Source organism: Erpetoichthys calabaricus, chromosome 4 (assembly GCF_900747795.2).
Source record: "Erpetoichthys calabaricus chromosome 4, fErpCal1.3, whole genome shotgun sequence".
NCBI classification, from domain to species: domain Eukaryota; kingdom Metazoa; phylum Chordata; class Cladistia; order Polypteriformes; family Polypteridae; genus Erpetoichthys; species Erpetoichthys calabaricus.
In genome coordinates, this window is record NC_041397.2 from 188,341,856 (window position 1) to 188,360,690 (window position 18,835).

Below are 18,835 nucleotides of genomic sequence, written 5' to 3' on the forward strand. Positions count from 1 at the left end.
CTCTTCAGGAAGTGTCTGCGCCCTACTCTTCTGGCTGTTCCAACTTTAGGCTCGGCCTTTTGAGCACTCGCTCCATCACTAACAAGACCTCGCTGATTAATGACCTCATCTCCCAGAAGCAAGTGGACATGTTTCTTCTTACAGAAACTTGGCAACAACCTGGTGACTATTTACATTTAAAGTTGCTGTCTCCCCCAGGCTATAGCCACATATCTAAACCCAGGTTAACAGGAAAAGGGGGTGGCCTGACTGTGGTTTATAGATCTACCTTAACAATGAAGGAACTCTCCTTTTTTGAAGTCACATCTTTTGAATATATTGCTGTTATAATGGTTTCCTCCCCTCCTGTACTGCTGTTGATAGTTTATCGCCCTCCCAAATCTGTGGTGAACTTTCTGTCTGAATTTAATGAACTTCTCACTGTAATCTCATCTCTTTGCCCTGCTGTAATTTTACTTGGTGATTTTAATATTCATGTTGATATCAACTGCTCTCTTACAACTGAATTTATCTCAACTTTGGATTGTTTTGACTTCACACAACATGTGGATTTCCCCACTCATACTCAGGGTCATATTCTTGACTTGCTTTGTTCAAATGGTTTGAATAATGTCTCTGTCTCAGGTTCACTCTCTGGTATTTCTGATCATAAGATTATTGAATGTAACTTTAGCATTATTAACACTACATCTGTCAAGAAAAAAATCTGTCTCCTATCACAACATTAGGTCTGTTAATTCTGATTTGTTTGCTGCTTCCCTTCTGTCTTCGTCTCTTTCTGAATTGCATAGTCTTCCCTCTCCTGAAAACATGGTTTCCCTTTATAACAGCTGTGTTTCCCAACTGTTAGATAACTTTGCTCCCTTAAGGACTAGGCATGTTTCAGCCTCCCGCTCTTGTCCCTGGTACACCGGTGAGCTCAGAGCTATGAAAGCCACTAGCCGGCGTCTTGAACGGCTTTATAAGAAACGGGCATTATAGTTCATTCACAGCTTTACACTGAGCACATACTTAAATATAGGGATGCCCTTAACACTGCTCACTCCAACTATTATTCCTATGTCATAAATGGTGCCAAGTCTAGGCCTAGAACTCTTTTTAGAACTGTTAATAAACTCCTCCAACCCCCTCCTCTAGCATGCCCCAATACAGCTGAACAGTGTCCGGCTTTCTTACATTTCTTTAATACCAAAATTGATCAAATCTATCACAGTTTCCCCTCCACACCACAGTCACTCACTCATTCTGATCTGCCATCTCCATCATCAAGACTCACTTGTTTCTCACCTGTTGACTCTCTTGCCATCTCTGAACTTATTAATAAGTCTAATGCCTCCTCCTGTCTGCTTGATCCTGCCCCCAATTCTCTGCTTAAGACATGCTCATCCATAATTAGTATTCCTATTGCCTCATTAGTAAATGCATGTTTCATTTCAGGTTCTGTCCCTACTGCCCTCAAAACTGCTGCAATTATCCCAATTCTTAAAAAACCTGACCTGGATCCTTCTTCTCTCTCCAGTTACAGGCCTATCACTAATCTACCTTTTTTGGCTAAGGTGATGTAACGCGTGGTTGCTACACAACTCAATGCTTTTCTTGTAGATAATACACTCTATGAGCCTTTTCAGTCTGGCTTTCGTACACAGCACAGCACTGACACAGCTCTTCTCCGTGTAGTCAATGATCTTCACCAGTCTGCAGATTGCGGTTCCCTTAATATTCTCCTCCTTCTTGACTTAAGTGCAGCATTTGACACTGTTAACCATGAAATCCTTCTGTCACGTCTCTCTGCTGTAGGCATCTCTGGCTTAGCCCTTCAATGGCTCACATCTTATCTTTCTAATAGGTTAGAAACAGTTTGTCACATTCAGCCGATATAAATCCTCCACCTCACCTGTGTCACATGGTGTCCCTCAGGGTTCAGTCCTTGGGCCATTGCTTTTTCCACTTTATATCCTTCCTTTGGGTCAGATTATTCACAGACATGACCTTAACTTCCACTGGTATGCAGACGATATACAGTTATATCTTAGTACAGACTCCCCTACAGATTCACCTCCCAGCACACTCACGGAATGCATCACTGATCTTAAGCTATGAATGGAAAATAACTTTCTCAAACTTGATGCCAATAAAGCTGAAGTGTTATTGGTAGGTCCGAAATCCCAACTTTCTAAAGTATTCAGTTTCTGTATTTCTGTTGATGGTACACTTATCAAACCTGCTCCTGTTGTCAGAAATCTTGGTGTTTTGTTTGATTCATCACTTAACTTTGAGTTACACATTAGGTCTCTTTCCAAAATTTCATTCTATCATCTCCATAACATTGCCTGCCTCCATCCATTTCTGTCCTTGTCTGATGCTCAAACTCTGGTTCATTGTTTCATAATGTTTCGTATTGATTACTGTAATTCCCTCTTCATTGGCCTCCCTACAAAATCTATACAGAAGCTACAGTATATTCAGAACTCTGCAGCTAGAGTCCTCACCCACACAAAGCGTTTTGCTCACATCTCCCCTGTTCTCTCCCAGCTTCACTTGTTACCAGTTCCTTCAAGGATTAAATTCAAGATTCTGCTTCTCACCTTCAAAGCCCTACATAACCTTGCCCCCCTCTACCTCACTCAGCTACTAGCTCCTTACAATCCTTATCGCTCTCTCAGGTCCTCGAGCAGTAATCTCCTTAATGTCCCACGTACCAGACTCCACCTTGGGAGGCAGGTCCTTCAGTGCTATAGCACCTCAACTCTGGAACTCTCTTCCTCAGTCTCTCCAAGATTGCTCCTGTTTCTGCACTTTTAAATTGCAACTGAAAATTTTCCTCTTCTACGAACTTTTGTCATCTGTGTAATTTTTTTTTTTTTAATATTCTGTATGTAAAGCGACCTTGGGTTTGTGAAAGGCGCTCAATAAATGTATCCTGTTATTATTATTATTATTAAAGACTACCCCATATATTTTGCCATTCAAAATCTCCATCTTATTGTTTTTAAAAACTAAACCTTCATTGGCAATATTTTTATCCTAGCTTTTTTTGGAAGCCCCATGTCTTCCCTGCTTCACTCTGTTCTTTAATGAGGGATGATCAAAACATTTTGAGTTCAAATCTGAATGTTACAGTGCTGTTTTTGTAAATGACTGGAGATTATCTATTACATACTAAAATTTGCAATTTACCTGTTGTGAGGTTTATATTTTTGTTGTTTTCAGAACCATATCTGAATTGACATTGAAAACTCCAAATTCAAGTATCGTGCTATCATTGAATTTCAAATACTTAGTTATGATACACCTTTGGGGATTCATTCTCTGCTAGTCAAAATGTATTAAGACCAGCCCCATTTACGTGTGGCAAAGGTGGGCTGCCAAAGGCAATCGAGGTACACTGTCTCAAAAGTGATCCAAAGTCTGACAGGCTTTAAACACTGATACTGACGTGGTGCAGAGTATAATGGAGAATCAGAATGATTATAATAGCAGACACTACATATAGAGATTAGTTTTGAATTAGTTGAATCCATTCTTCATGAACAAATATATGAGCAAGTCCTGTCCATGTTGGGTGTCCAGCATGTTGACTACTGAAATGAAGCAGTCTTGAACTGATGAATTTGAACTGGGAGAAATTTAGGAAGTGTTCAAATTGTTCTGCCAAAGAGATGAAAGGGCAGACTCGTAGTAGATAAACTTGCAGGAGTCAGAGCCAAAGAAAAATCAAACAAAAATACGAAACCCAAAACATCAAGTCAGCAATAGAAAATTGGATGTATAAGGATAACAAAAATGATTTATTTAACACAGAAAACCGATGTGAACTTTATAGCAAGTGAATTAGTGTTCATGAAGATTATGCTGAAAAATGAAACTTGTTTGGTTTCACTGGTTTTGCTTTTAATAGAGCAGGCTGAAAACTTTTTGATCGCCCCCATCTATCCACACCTTCAACTTAGTTTACTCTCATCTCTAAAACCTGAATGCCAGTTTTCCCAATAATTTAAAGAAAGTAAATCAAGAACAGCTAAGAGAATTTGGTCATGTTCAGTGTGAAAACCAGTCAGGCCCTGCGTGAGGTAGATGAGCCTGTTGGAAAAGGAGAACCAATTTTAATGTGGGTCTTCAAATTGTTGAAGTGAAAACGGCCTGGCTTCTGCCCTCAGAGTAGAACATCACTTTTTTCTATTTCTTCTGGTGTTAGTCCTTTAAACCACATATTTTTTTCTTTAATTAAACTCAGACAGAAAGTAATACAAATGTTCAATTTCTGTAACAACTTTAAATAAGTTCTTGGCTATACTTTCAAAGTGCCCAGTGAGTCTGGCTGCTGACGACTGGTACTGCAGAGAAGAAATATGGAGGTACTGTATATAAAAGTATTACATTATGGGAGCCTGTGAATGGTCTTGCTTGTCATTTAGGGATTTTCTTTGCCTTGTGGCCAGAGCTGCCATAATAGAACTGTACCCCCAAACCCCCCCCCCCGCCCCCCACCTTCATGACCTTAAAATGGATTAAGTAGGTCTTAAAAATGAATGGAGAGATGGAGTTGGAGGATCAAAAATAGACAGTTTTGTGAGTATAAGAAATGATTAGATTGATTTCGAAAGGAATGTTTAACTCTTGATTACTGCTTCCGATCATTTACATTTCTATCACACAGCCATAGTGTGTCAAAGAGCTTCATGTTGAGAAGGGGAGAGCCGCCTCACAGACGACTGCAATGCAATCAGGAGACCTTGGCAAAAGCTTTGAACACATGGGCTACACATCAGAGATGAGATGGTAGAGAAGTGAGGTGTTACTGAATCTATTATTTTCTTAGCAGATACAAATGAAGTGGCAAGACCAGACTGTAAATATAGTCAGGACACTAGTAAAAAAATTAAGGTATCTGTTGCTGTGGTACTTAATATTGATAAACAGTAGTAGTGTACATTTCTTTTTTTAATAGTACATTTTAAAGTTTTTATGGATACTTGCCCTGGACTCTGGAGCTGTGAGGCAGTACATATTCATACTGCTACCTACAAATTGCCAATCCAGCCATCCATTCACTTTCTGTGTATGTTTTTTTCCAATTCAGCCTAACTTGGGTTTTTTATACAAGGCAGGAACCCACCCTGAATGGCCCCTTTTCAATTTTTACACCCATCAGGTGAACTGGAAGTGGGGTTTCAGCCTGCAGCCATGTACAGCAGTTTCTTTAAAAAGGATGCCTCCAGTTTTATGATTGGCTCATTAAAACCTGTCTGTCTGTCTGTCTGTCTGTCTGTCTGTCTGTCTATCTATCTATCTGTCTAATATGGAGCCAGGATTCAATAAGGATTCTTAACCAGCTGGGAGGCCAGTACAATGGAAGGACTAGTGGGTTTGGTGGTGAGCATGGATAAATATTTTCCCCAATATACTAGATGGCAGCCTCCTTGGGTTAGGATCCCCACATGGATGCCTGCAAGGCATGCAGGAACCTGTAGTCCCATGAGGCAACCCTGTTAGGTCCTGTAGAGGCTGCCAGGGGATGCTGAAGGGATTCACAATACCTACTTTTTGGGACTTCTGATTGACTCCTGGGTCTAGCCTAAAAGAAGCCACTCGACCTCATCCAGGCGAGTTAGAGTTGGGTGGAAGGTGGACAAGCTCACCTGGGAGGTATAGAGGAGAGAAAGAAGTGAGAAGAATTATGTTGTGGCTGCTCAATGCCTTGTTTAAATACAATAAATACAAACAAAACTAGCCAAAGTCAGACTTCATCTTTCTTATTCTTTTGAGTCTGTGAATTGGCAGGAGCTCTGTCCTGTATCATGTTCTGTTCATAGAGTGACACCTCCTTCACCACCTTATTGGCAGGAGACTGGAAGGAGTGGAGTCAGGTGCCCTCACTGGGCTTCGTCTCGGTGCTGTGGAAGGAATAGCAGAGGACATGATTAGTGACAGCATCCTCGCTCAACTCTGGGAGGTATCACATACCTTAGAGGAGCCTTGAAGGTGATCCTCAGATACGCATGCGTGACGTACAGTATAGAGTGTAAGCAGCTGACAGTTTGTCACATGAGCTGGACTATCGTACACAGAATGCACTCGGTTAAAAGCTGTGACAAGCCCATTATGAAAAAGGCAGAAGTGACTGTAGGCACTTGGGAAGGACTAGAATATTAAGAAATGTAAAGCTTAAATGGTGATTATGTTACTATTGTACATGGACAATTTAAGTAATTTATTTGACGACAGCAACTGTTAGTTTAGTGGTTTTTGTTTTGATTTTTCGTGAGCTGAAAGTTAAAGAAAAGAAAGAAGACAACTGAAGACTCTGGAATTCTGTACACTTTGAGAACAGGCCATTCAGCCCAGCAAAGCTCGTCAGTCCTATCCGCTTAATTCCGCACAAATTAACAAGAAGCCGAACTTTGAAGGTCCCAAAAGTTCTGCTGTCTATCACACTACTTGGTAACTTATTCCATGTTTCTATGGTTCTCTGCGTGAAGATAAACATCCTAATGTTTTTGCTAAATTTACCCTTAACAATGTTGTTTCCAACTGTGTTCCACTAAAAACAGGGGACCTAAATATGACCAAATGTCACAGGCCTGTAGTGATACAGCAAGCACAATGTTTAGGTTTTGGAGAGTACTTAATGCTGTCACTATGACTTTTTGAAAAAGTTTATTTTTTTCCTTAGTAAGCACAAGTTCCACTTTCAGGTATAAACCTAGATCATTGCACAATAATTACAAATATAGTATCATAAAATAAATTAAACATGAACAGAATGCTAGCTGCTTCAACTAGGCTCAAATACAGAAACTTATGAATGAAGAATCAGGTTGCTTGACTTTAGTAGACAGATATGTCTTTTTTGGTGTAGCATTGAAGATCTTTTTTTCTTATCCACTACACCAATCAGTGGAAAGATCGGTGGACTTATGGGTAAAAACTTGTAAATGGCTAGTATCTAGAGTGGGTGAATGTGGTAAATAGGACTACTAATACGTTTGAAATTTTGAGCAGCACTTCTGTTTCGTTCACATGGGAGAAATGAAGAGTCCAAATGGATGTTTAAAAAAATAACATGACAGAGAAACGACTGTACCTTTTAAGGGACATGTCTGCTCAGGAATTTGTTCAAAGTGTCACTCTCCTCCCAACTGCTACGTTCCCTGGGATGACACTGCTTTGATACGAACATGGGTCAGTGGAATAACAGTGAGTTGTGCCCCTGATAGCACGCTGGTAGAGGTTGTGACTTGCGATCCCAATGCTGTGTGTTTGTGTCCCACTAATGCTGTTACATAGAGGACTAACAGCCGTGAGTGGGAGTGTTGCTGTGAACAAATTCCTCAGCAAAGACAAAGAAATACATAAAAAATTATTTGATGAAAGTTAAAGTCAATGCAGAGAACACTGGATAAAACAGGTTTCCAAAAGTCAACCAAACACAATTCTTCAAAAAGAGTCTAAAATATACTAAGTCATAATTATTTTTAGATTTTTCATGTGATTTAGTCTTTAACTGTTGTGGGACTATTCCTTTGAACTGATGCAAAGTTCAGATGTCATTTGAGGGTTCCACTATCTTTTATAATTTTAGCGTGCTGATTTCAGTTTGACATCACCTCATGTGATGTTGAGAAATGGGTAGATTGTCCTAAAAAGGTCAGGAGACAACAACATGGAATGTACAAGAAAAAAGTTATTGTTTGTAGCAGAAGTCATTAACAACCAAAATGAAAACAAAAAAGAGTAGGCGAAAAGCAATGTGTGAGGTCCCAGCCAAAAGTCTTGAGAATGAGATTGCCATTAGAATCGTGAAGTAAGGAATTATTCAAATACTTGGATGTTGACTGAACAGCACCACCATGTTTTAACATAGTGCTGTCATAACCTCACATGCCACACTGACGCAGGACATGCTTTTAGCTGCTGTAAACAAAATCCCACAAAATGGTTGTGCCCTTACAAATTCCAAATGGTGTTGCAAAAATGAAAATAATTCGCAAAATACAATATACAAGCCATAAATTACATGACAGAGAAATTACTGAGGCGATGTAAAATTAATGAAGAACTATGACTGACAACTTGGTATTGTTGCTGTAATAAGTATAGCAACATCTATAAGAAAAATGGCAGCATGATGACTTGATACAAATAACAATAAAAATGAACAACTTTGAAAAAAATAATAATTGTTTCAAAAAGGTAACAGAAAATGAAAAAGCAGAGTATTTAACGAGATCCTAAAAGCCTCACTATGGCAGTTGTACCCTTTAATAAATTGGTTTTCTCTCTGTGCTTTCATGCCAGCTTATCTGACTTGATTTGCCATCTGTTCTGTCTGTCCATTATTATCATCCACATCATCTTTTCACAAACTAACCTGGAGGTTTAAAAGCTTTGTGCCTTCAAGCAGTCAGCACACATTGGAGCGGAGGTGCTGATTGATGTTAGGCCCAGCTTAGCCTTTTAACAATGCGTATGCATGGCATACTTGAATATTGCTTTATCCTGCTCCATAAGAGCTCCACTGGGGTTTTACTGTTTCACAAAACCAACGGATTCCATGTTCTCCAGTTTGCCATGATGTATGGAATTCTGTGTGAGTCATCCCACCCTGGGGAGAGTCTGCACATCGCTGATAGCATTTAATAGTAAAGCATTTGAGGGGGATTTGGATTTATCTCTTGAGGTGTTTCCAGGTGGCTAAATAATGGATTTGATACTACATGCCAAAAAAAGAAAAAATAATGTATCTAAGTGTCTGGCAGAGTTCCAGAGTCAACAAAAGTTTGACAAAGTTGTACTCTATAAGCTGTTCAAGCAGGAGACCTGCACTCAACAGCTATAAGGAGGCACACAGGTGGATGCCAAAGTGAAATAAACAACTCAGCGTAGCTCATTAATTTCTATTCACTTCGTGCTTCCAAAATAACTCTGAGGCCAGATATCAGGACCCCTAAGGTGGTGCTTTCAACCGGACTACTAAATAAGGTGCTCCATGGTGTGAAGAAAATGTTTCTATCATTTGTGTGAAATTTAATTTGAAGCAGCTTCCAGCTGACAGCCTTTCACATTCACCTCATCATTTCTCCATTTTCTATATGTTTCCATTCTCCTTCACAATCCGCAGTTCTAGAATTACCTAGCAGCATTTTGTCGTTGGATTATTTCAACAGTATTATTGTGTCTTGACTTTGATTCATTTTGGTGGGAAGTGCATGAGTAGAATGCAGAGCTGGACAGAACAGGTCACCCTATTATCATCAATATTGCCTGGGATCTCCTGAATATATACATATTTCCAAACTAGCATGTCCTGCTAGTGGATTTTCTCCCAGTGAGCTGTGACTGGGACTCTACCACCCATGGGGGGCACCAAGAGTGCATCATTTCTTCATTCCTAAACCACTTCCGCTGATTTCTCTTGATCAAGAGCATTGGAGCTACTCTGAGGACCACTCATATTGTTACCATGGAGAATAAGTTCAGAAAATCTACCAAGGAAACTCTTTTCAACTCTGGATTTGCAGTCAGTATTCAGAACATAGAACCAGAAGTGAGGATATAAATGTACATTAACTGGTAGAAGCATTATGCAAGAACGCCACAGTCTGGCACAATGCCCACAACACCACTGCAGCTACACAGATTTATCGGTCAGTTTCACTATCATGGCTCATTTGTAAATAAGACCCTGAAACCCCACTACTTGAACATCACAAACCACTCTTTTCTGGGAGATGACAATGGCCTCAGATTTGGAGGTGCTAATTCTCACTCAGTCTACCTCACATTCAGATGTGAACTGTACTAGTAAATGCTAGAGATCATGTTCTGAGGAGGCTGAGAAGACATTATTTCCTTCTTAGAATTTTATTCTGGATAAGGCATCGACAAGTGTGTTACTGTAAATATGTTAAGGAAATTGTGTCTTAACTGTGACTTAATAAAGGATGGCGCGCTATATACAGTAATTAAGTGTCCCTTTAGCCTTTTTAGTCACTTCTGTTCACTTCCTGGTAGAGGGCAGTGAGAATCACACTGGGACTCTCAAGCCTTTTTCTTATTTTCTGTATTTGGCACATTAATGTGGTAACTACCACCAAAGCCCTCACTGTTTTGAAAATATATCTATCCAAAATGACCACATGAGAATTTGGGAAGTTAATTTGAATGTGATAGAGCTGTTTCCTGTGTGACAGACAATAGCTGATGCCCATATTTATTTTTGGAAGCGGTGTTTGGTTAGCTATCATTATTATGCAAAAGTCCTTGGTTCCGGCATGTTGGATATTCATCGGCTTGGCAGGCTTGTGATTTGTTACTCATACCCTTAGGGGCTGTTAATGTAACTTGAAGAGGGAGTGGGTTTACTGAATTACTGTATGTTTAATGTGATGAATAAAACATTTTCCTTTTATTAACCATAACTGTACTGTACCTGTACCAGCAGTAGTTGCCTAGTTTTCTGTCCTGTTTTTATTATGGCTGAGTGAAAAACAGGATTACAGCACAAGAGACAGCCAACATGATTATAATCATACCAAGGCCAGATGTTCATACTGTATAATCACATCAGAATATTTATACATTGGCATAAACAAAAACTTATTAAGACTTTTGGACTTTAAGAAAAATAACAATAAGTTTGTCAGAAAATACCATAGACAGGTAGAAAGGCCAACCATAAATGATTCTGCATTCTACACCATTCACTGTACAACTCACTTCATGTGAAACACTCCTCTCCAAATATTTTTATTAGTAAAGAACAATGAATTAACAGAACAGTGTGAAAAATGTATTGATTTAAAAGGTGTAAAATATAGATCCTTAGTAGTAGTGATGAGCAAAATTTTAAATTCACAATAAAACCTTTGCGACTAGTGAAATTTGTACCATTGACTCAGTCCCTGTCTGGAAGTGTTTTCCTTCATTCATTCTGCTTGAGTTTGTCTGTCATTTAGAGTTCAAATAAAGTACCCATGTGAAAAAAATAAATGAACAAAGTAATTTTCTGTTATGTGTAGACATTTTTGCTGAACTGTGTGTGTTGTGGTTGGCCTGATATTACGATGCCCACTTTGCCAGTTATGATGACAGTCTTGAATATCTCTATCCTAAGCATTCATTGGAGACAAAAATCATGCTTGGTATATCCCTCCACTTTGTTTGGAGCTTGTATATCCACAGTCTTATTTGCTGGAATCAAGAAATAGGAAAAGGCAACTGCAGAGAAACGTAGGAGACAGGTTTCCAGATAGTATGTTTAACGGTGCAAAATTATAGAAATATGCATAGTGTGGTGTGGTTTAGTGTGTCTTAGTCAGTGACTGTAGTGGATACACATAAGGGCTAGGACTCTGTATGTGTGGGAACTTTTAGCTCTTCAAACCACTAACAAAGAGTGGGATGGGGGATGGCGGTATGTCACCTTGATGTTGATCGAGAGGCAGGGTTGGAGTCCTCCTTGGAGTTTCGAATGGCATTATACACTGACATTCATTCGAAGAGCAGGGGGTATGTTTGAGTATGTGTGATGAGAGCGGTGCTCTCAAAAACACTGTTGGTACACAACTTCTAAAAATTCAGAAGTATTAGTACCCCCTACTGGTGTGTACCAGCCCACTTTAAGCCCTGTTATTAGTGCAGAAAATATGCAGCATGTCCCAGTTTTATACAATTTACTCCTCCATGGTGCTGTGAACAAGACCCATATAATATATTTGATTTTACTGGTGTGCTGCAGATTATGTGTATTATGCAGCTGCAGAAAAACTTTAAAAAACACAGAAAACACCTTTTATCATGTTTGTAAAATCACACAGTAAATGAATTTTAGTGTCCATTACACACAAATGTATGTGAAACAAATTTTGGGTGTTTTTCTTATCTTACTATGAATGTTACACAAATGATCTTTAAAAGAAATTCTGTGGTTTGTAGTATGAAACAAAACAGGCATAATAGCTTTGATGTGCGCTTAGCATCAGCAAGTGGTTCCAGTGATAAATTAAAGACAAGAGGGAGAGTGGACAACACTACTTAGATACCCTTCTTAATAAGAAAGGGCTGAATTTGTGAGCAGTACTGTGGGTAAAGTATGACATGTGATCATGTCCACAAACCCTGCACCAAAGCCCATCCTTACCAAAACCAGCCAAAGGAATGCCTAGTCATGTGCCCACCTTTAGATATTGAATAGGTGAAGTATTCTGCACACCTTGGGCCTGTGAATATATAATGCCGTATATAATAAAGGTAAATGCTTCCCTCTGTGCAAACAAAGGGAAATCATGTAGTGAAGTTGGCGAGGGCAACAGTTTTTTTTCAGTTGTTTAGAGTGGTTAGCATACAAAAAAATAACGGAATAACTCTTTTCTGATTTGTTCAGGGAGAAGGAGTGTGGTGCAATAAGCAACCTAAGTTGTGCAAGCATTCAGTATTCCCATATGCTCTGATAAAGTGCTGTCAATCAAAACTCCTACTTTCCGCCATACAGTATATAGTCAAGAGGCAACCCAAGACTGTCCACACAACAACAAAAATCATCTCACAGCATCCTCATAAGAAATGATCTTTTTGAACAATTACGTTCCAAATTCAACCTCCCAGCTACACATTTCTTTCACTATCTTCAAATTAGAAACTTTGTTAAACAGAAACTGCCCGATTTTCCTCACCTCGTACCCTCCACCATGCTGGAAAAAATACTGCTCAATTTCGAGGAATTAGACACCATTTCTGCATTATATAAAATCTTATTAGAGTCCCTACCTTTCAAAGACCCAAGAGGACAATAGGAAAAAGATCTCTTAATCAATATATCAGAAAAGGAGTGGAAGGTAGCAATGCAGAGAATTCACTCGAGCTCCATATGCGCAAAGCATGGAATTATTCAACTCAAAATTATATATCGAGCTCATCTGTCTCGCTTAAAACTGTCCAAAACCAAGCTCCTGCCTCACTGGGTCACATGTTTTGGGCCTACACCAAATTAACATCATTTTGGACCAAAATTTTTAAGTGCCTTTCAGACAGCCTTGGGGTCAAAATCCCTCCTAACCCATTAACAGCTGTGTTCGGTGTTCTTCCAGACGGACTTGAAGTGGAGAAGGACAAGCAAACGGTGATTGCATTCATTACACTTTTGGCACGCAGACTTATTTTGTTAAATTGGAAGAATCCTAACTCTCCTCTGATAAGTCAGTGGGAATCCAATGTTTTATATTATTTAAAATTGGATTTGTCTTCAATTCTTTTTTGTTATAAATGAATCTATATGTATGGAATGATTACAATAAAATTCCATCCATCCATCCATTTTCCAACCCGCTGAATCCGAACACAGGGTCACGGGGGTCTGCTGGAGCCAATCCCAGCCAACACAGGGCACAAGGCAGGAACCAATCCCAGGCAGGGTGCCAACCCACCGCAGGACACACACAAACACACCCACACACCAAGCACACACTAGGGCCAATTTAGAATCACCAATCCACCTAACCTGCATGTCTTTGGACTGTGGGAGGAAACCGGAGCACCCGGAGGAAACCCACGCAGACACGGGGAGAACATGCAAACTCCACGCAGGGAGGACCCGGGAAGCGAACCCAGGTCCCCAGGTCTCCCAACTGCGAGGCAGCAGCGCTACATACTGTGCCACCGTGCCGCCCATACAATAAAATTAATAAATAAAAATAAAAAAAATGATTTTATTTTGCCACTCAAAGCCACTTGCCAGTCGATAACTACTAAGTATATGAAGAACTACCCAAAAGGCACTGGGCCAATTTACAAGTATTTACAACATTAATGGCTTCAACTTGTGAACTGTGTTTGAGAGAAACGTTGCCTCAGCTGGTCACATTTCTCACAGTTTCCTGTTCTCATGTTCTAGGTTCAGAAAATCATTTTCCTTATAGACCTTAGTCAGCCCTAGCAGCGACTCAGTCATTGTCCCCTTATGCTTCCTCTGTTAGGGCTATACTGGGGCTTCATCCCTGCATTAGTTCTCCTTTATTTCTATGAATTTGCCCTCATTTAATATTCATGAATGTAGTTTGATTATTTGTTTCTTTATTATTTTATAATCATTTGTTCATTATCTTTGTTAATTTTTTTCCTAATGATGCAGGTGTGCTGTTGCTTGGGCCACCACCTAAATGCTTTTTAAGAGTCCCATCTTAAATTATGGGATATTGAGCTCTTTCTTTCTTGTCTTAGCTCCCCTTCCCTGAGTTGCTCTTTTTGTTAATTAAGCTTTGCTTTTTGTTAGAGGTTTGCTTTGGGAAAAGTTTGTTTTTAAAATAATGTTGTTTTTTTGTTTTGTTTTCCTCATTCTGGTATTTACTAATTGACATGTAACAAAATATTGGTAAAGTAAATGTGTCCTGCCAGGACTGAAAATGGCAGGCCACAATGAGATAGAAGTAAGACCAGTGTATGCAGTAAATGTAGTTAGCGTAAACATCAAGTGGTCAAAAGCTACGAAGACAACATGTAATCAAAGTTACTGAAACATTCACCAAAAGGCAAACTTCATGCAAAGTTATAATTCCTTAATAATCTCAATATTTTTTTATCATAAATCTAAAAGCTTGGATCCTGTTGACAGCATGCCACCATCATAAATATCGTTGGGTCGATGGTAATCCTGGCTTTGACTTCCAGCCATCACGTGATAGCTATGGGAGAATGTTACTAGAAACAACATGGCCACAGCCGCTTGAAAATAATCACATCATCAAAATGAAAACAAAAATACAAAATACGTGCAAAAATTAATTATATATCTTTCAATACCTCAGAATCCTAACAAAATATGTGCTTGCCTTCATAGTTTCCGCTTTATGTACAGTAGTAGTGAAATTCAAAGGGTTTCTTTTTGATTTCTCAGAGCTTAAGTTTGTTGTTGCATTGTGCTAATTCCTAGTTTGTCAACTGATTTGTAAAAGCCAAATCCTTAAAGGTAAGGTTAAAGGTAAATTTACCTGAGTTTTTGTTTAGTTTTAACTTGAATGGAAGATTCAGTTCCACCCACTATAAGTTAAAGCTAATTGAATTTTCGCAATGTTAGCTTTGTGTGACAATAGTATAGCTCTTAGATTGAAGTTAGACAGCAAGAAAGAGTCATGAACTGTTGGACAGATAGGCATTAAGTGCATATAGTTTTATGACCGTATGAGTGGTGAATGAGATGGAAACGTTAAGAAATATTACTTAAATGCATGCGCCTCAAGCTGAGTACCATAGATGTTTTTCCCTTTTTTTCATGTATTATCAACTTTTTTCCTTATTTTGTGTGAACTGTTTGCTTTGAGTTTAACTAAAATCTTTCAAACGAAACACTTGGACTGTAGAGTTTTGTCCTGTAAAACGAGTCATTCTATATTGCTGATGTGCCTTTCTGGTAACTGCATTTAAACTATTTTGAACTACTTGGAAACCTTTGACCAGCAGTTACATAATTATTAAACTATTTGTTTATTGGTTTAGTTAAGAATTTTTAGCTTGGTGTTAAGAGTTTCTAGAAGTTCAAGGTGTTCTACTTTTCTGTAAAATCATAACATCCTGTCATTTCCGCTGTTGTCTTTGTGTCCTGGTGTCTCTTGTTGCCGGCTCACAGCTAGTGTCTTTTTAAGAATCATTTCAAATACCTACATAATCTAATGGCAGTTCAGTTAATTTTACTACTACTCTCACTGTTAGGCTTCCATACAGTGGTGTGAAAAACTATTTGCCCCCTTCCTGATTTCTTATTCTTTTGCATGTTTGTCACACAAAATGTTTCTGATCATCAAACACATTTAACCATTAGTCAAATATAACACAAGTAAACACAAAATGCAGTTTTTAAATGATGGTGTTTATTATTTAGGGAGAAAAAAAATCCAAACCTACATGGCCCTGTGTGAAAAAGTAATTGCCCCCTGAACCTAATAACTGGTTGGGCCACCCTTAGCAGCAATAACTGCAATCAAGCGTTTGCGATAACTTGCAATGAGTCTTTTACAGCGCTCTGGAGGAATTTTGGCCCACTCATCTTTGCAAAATTGTTGTAATTCAGCTTTATTTGAGGGTTTTCTAGCATGAACCGCCTTTTTAAGGTCATGCCATAGCATCTCAATTGGATTCAGGTCAGGACTTTGACTAGGCCACTCCAAAGTCTTCAGTTTGTTTTTCTTCAGCCATTCAGAGGTTGATTTGCTGGTGTGTTTTGGGTCATTGTCCTGTTGCAGCACCCAAGATCGCTTCAGCTTGAGTTGACGAACAGATGGCCGGACATTCTCCTTCAGGATTTTTTGGTAGACAGTAGAATTCATGGTTCCATCTATCACAGCAAGCCTTCCAGGTCCTGAAGCAGCAAAACAACCCCAGACCATCACACTACCACCACCATATTTTACTGTTGGTATGATGTTCTTTTTCTGAAATGCTGTGTTCCTTTTACGCCAGATGTAACGGGACATTTGCCTTCCAAAAAGTTCAACTTTTGTCTCATCAGTCCACAAGCTATTTTCCCAAAAGTCTTGGCAATCATTGAGATGTTTCTTAGCAAAATTGAGACGAGCCCTAATGTTCTTTTTGCTTAACAGTGGTTTGCGTCTTGGAAATCTGCCATGCAGGCCGTTTTTGCCCAGTCTCTTTCTTATGGTGGAGTCGTGAACACTGACCTTAATTGAGGCAAGTGAGGCCTGCGGTTCTTTAGACGTTGTCCTGGGGTCTTTTGTGACCAATCGGATGAGTCGTCTCTGCGCTCTTGGGGTAATTTTGGTCGGCCGGCCACTCCTGGGAAGGTTCACCACTGTTCCATGTTTTTGCCATTTGTGGATAATGGCTCTCACTGTGGTTCGCTGGAGTCCCAAAGCTTTAGAAATGGCTTTATAACCTTTACCAGACTGATAGATCTCAATTACTTCTGTTCTCATTTGTTCCTGAATTTCTTTGGATCTTGGCATGATGTCTAGCTTTTGAGGTGCTTTTGGTCTACTTCTCTGTGTCAGGCAGCTCCTATTTAAGTGATTTCTTGATTGAAACAGGTGTGGCAGTAATCAGGCCTGGGGGTGGCTACAGAAATTGAACTCAGGTGTGATACACCACAGTTAGGTTATTTTTTAACAAGGGGGCAATTACTTTTTCACACAGGGCCATGTAGGTTTGGATTTTTTTTCTCCCTAAATAATAAACACCATCATTTAAAAACTGCATTTTGTGTTTACTTGTGTTATATGTGACTAATGGTTAAATGTGTTTGATGATCAGAAACATTTTGTGTGACAAACATGCAAAAGAATAAGAAATCAGGAAGGGGGCAAATAGTTTTTCACACCACTGTATATGCTGACTTTTAAAAAGTCACACCAGTATCTAAATTACGTCTGAGATAGCGTGTATGATAAGTATGCTAATACCATATTATAAATAATAAAGCTTAGCTTAGACTCTCCCTTCACTACCATTTTAAATCAAAGATAGGAATTAAGTCTCTATTGTAGATCTACGTGGGTGTCATGCTTATTGATTAATACAGTATCATTTTACATTTTCTATTATGAAAAGATTTATATATTGCTATGTAATCAAGTTATATATTTCTACTTTTAAAGATTGGAGGTAAGAAGAGAATGGAGAATCTAATTCTCTATAAAAGCTCAATGTTAGCATAGTAGATATTTTCAAATGACTGTGACTTCTACATGAGAAAAATGGGGGCATCCCGGCCTTTTCTACCAAGACAGAAACTCCAGGAATAACCCACATTCTATATAGTGAATAGTTGCAATGTGTCATATGCCCATATTTCAGTTATGAAAAACTTTATATCATTATAATGTGTTTAGGTAATCAGACTGAAAATGCTCTGCTTTAGGTCGTGTAGTAGTATTATGACGTATTTGTTCTGTACTGGTACCTTTATTTGAGTGCCCCCATATGTTAGATTATTCTTACATACATACATAGCTTGCAATGCTTTTCAATTGTACACCTAAATTATGTCATAATATAGCAGAATGTTTTGTGCCATTATGACTCCATGGTGTGAAAATAATAACTTTCCTAATATATTTCAACATCTAAGTCATCTTCATTCTCAGTGTTGACAGTGTGCCCTAATCTGTGCAGGAAGGCCATTTAAGTTTAATGTGGTTTAAATGTATTTTAACATTGCAGGGTTATTAAATCACTTGCTATTGCATTATAGCAGTAAAGTGTACCTCATGAATTAAACTGAACCGAACATATAGGACTAAAAAAAATTAATCGCTTAATTTTCAGAAGACCGTGAACAAAGTGCAGGCACATTATTAGTTCTCTAATGTTTTCTTTTATTTTCTTTTTAAAAATTTTAACCCAGTTATGGGGTTTAAAACGGTCTCTTTCAAATTTAGCAGTTGATATGTTCATAAAATCATAAATGTAATTCCTGTTGCTCTCTAATGTTGGCTGCATTTTTATATTCAACCCTGTAAAGTAAAAAACCCGTAGTGTAAAAAACCGTAGAGGGTGCAGACCTATAAATATCTGGGAGTGCAGCTGGATGATAAATTGGACTGGACTGCCAATACTGATGCTCTGTGTAAGAAAGGACAGAGCCGACTATACTTCCTTAGAAGGCTGGCGTACTTCAACATCTGCAATAAGATGCTGCAGATGTTCTATCAGATGGTTGTTGTGAGCACCCTCTTCTACGTGGTGGTGTGCTGGGGAGGCAGCATTAAGAAAAAAGACGCCTCACGCCTGGACAAACTGGTGAGGAAGGCAGGCTCTATTGTAGGCACAGAGCTAGACAGGTTGACATCCATGGCAGAGCGACGGGCACTGAGCAGGCTCCTGTCTGTCT

The 18,835-nt window shown here is 38.9% G+C and overlaps 1 protein-coding gene across 2 annotated transcripts in view; it reads left to right on the plus strand.

Moving 5' to 3' along the window:
• Positions 1-18,835, plus strand: part of rasa3 (RAS p21 protein activator 3) — a 310,651-nt gene that overhangs the window by 57,765 nt on the left and 234,051 nt on the right. The gene's annotated exons all lie outside the window — the stretch shown is intronic.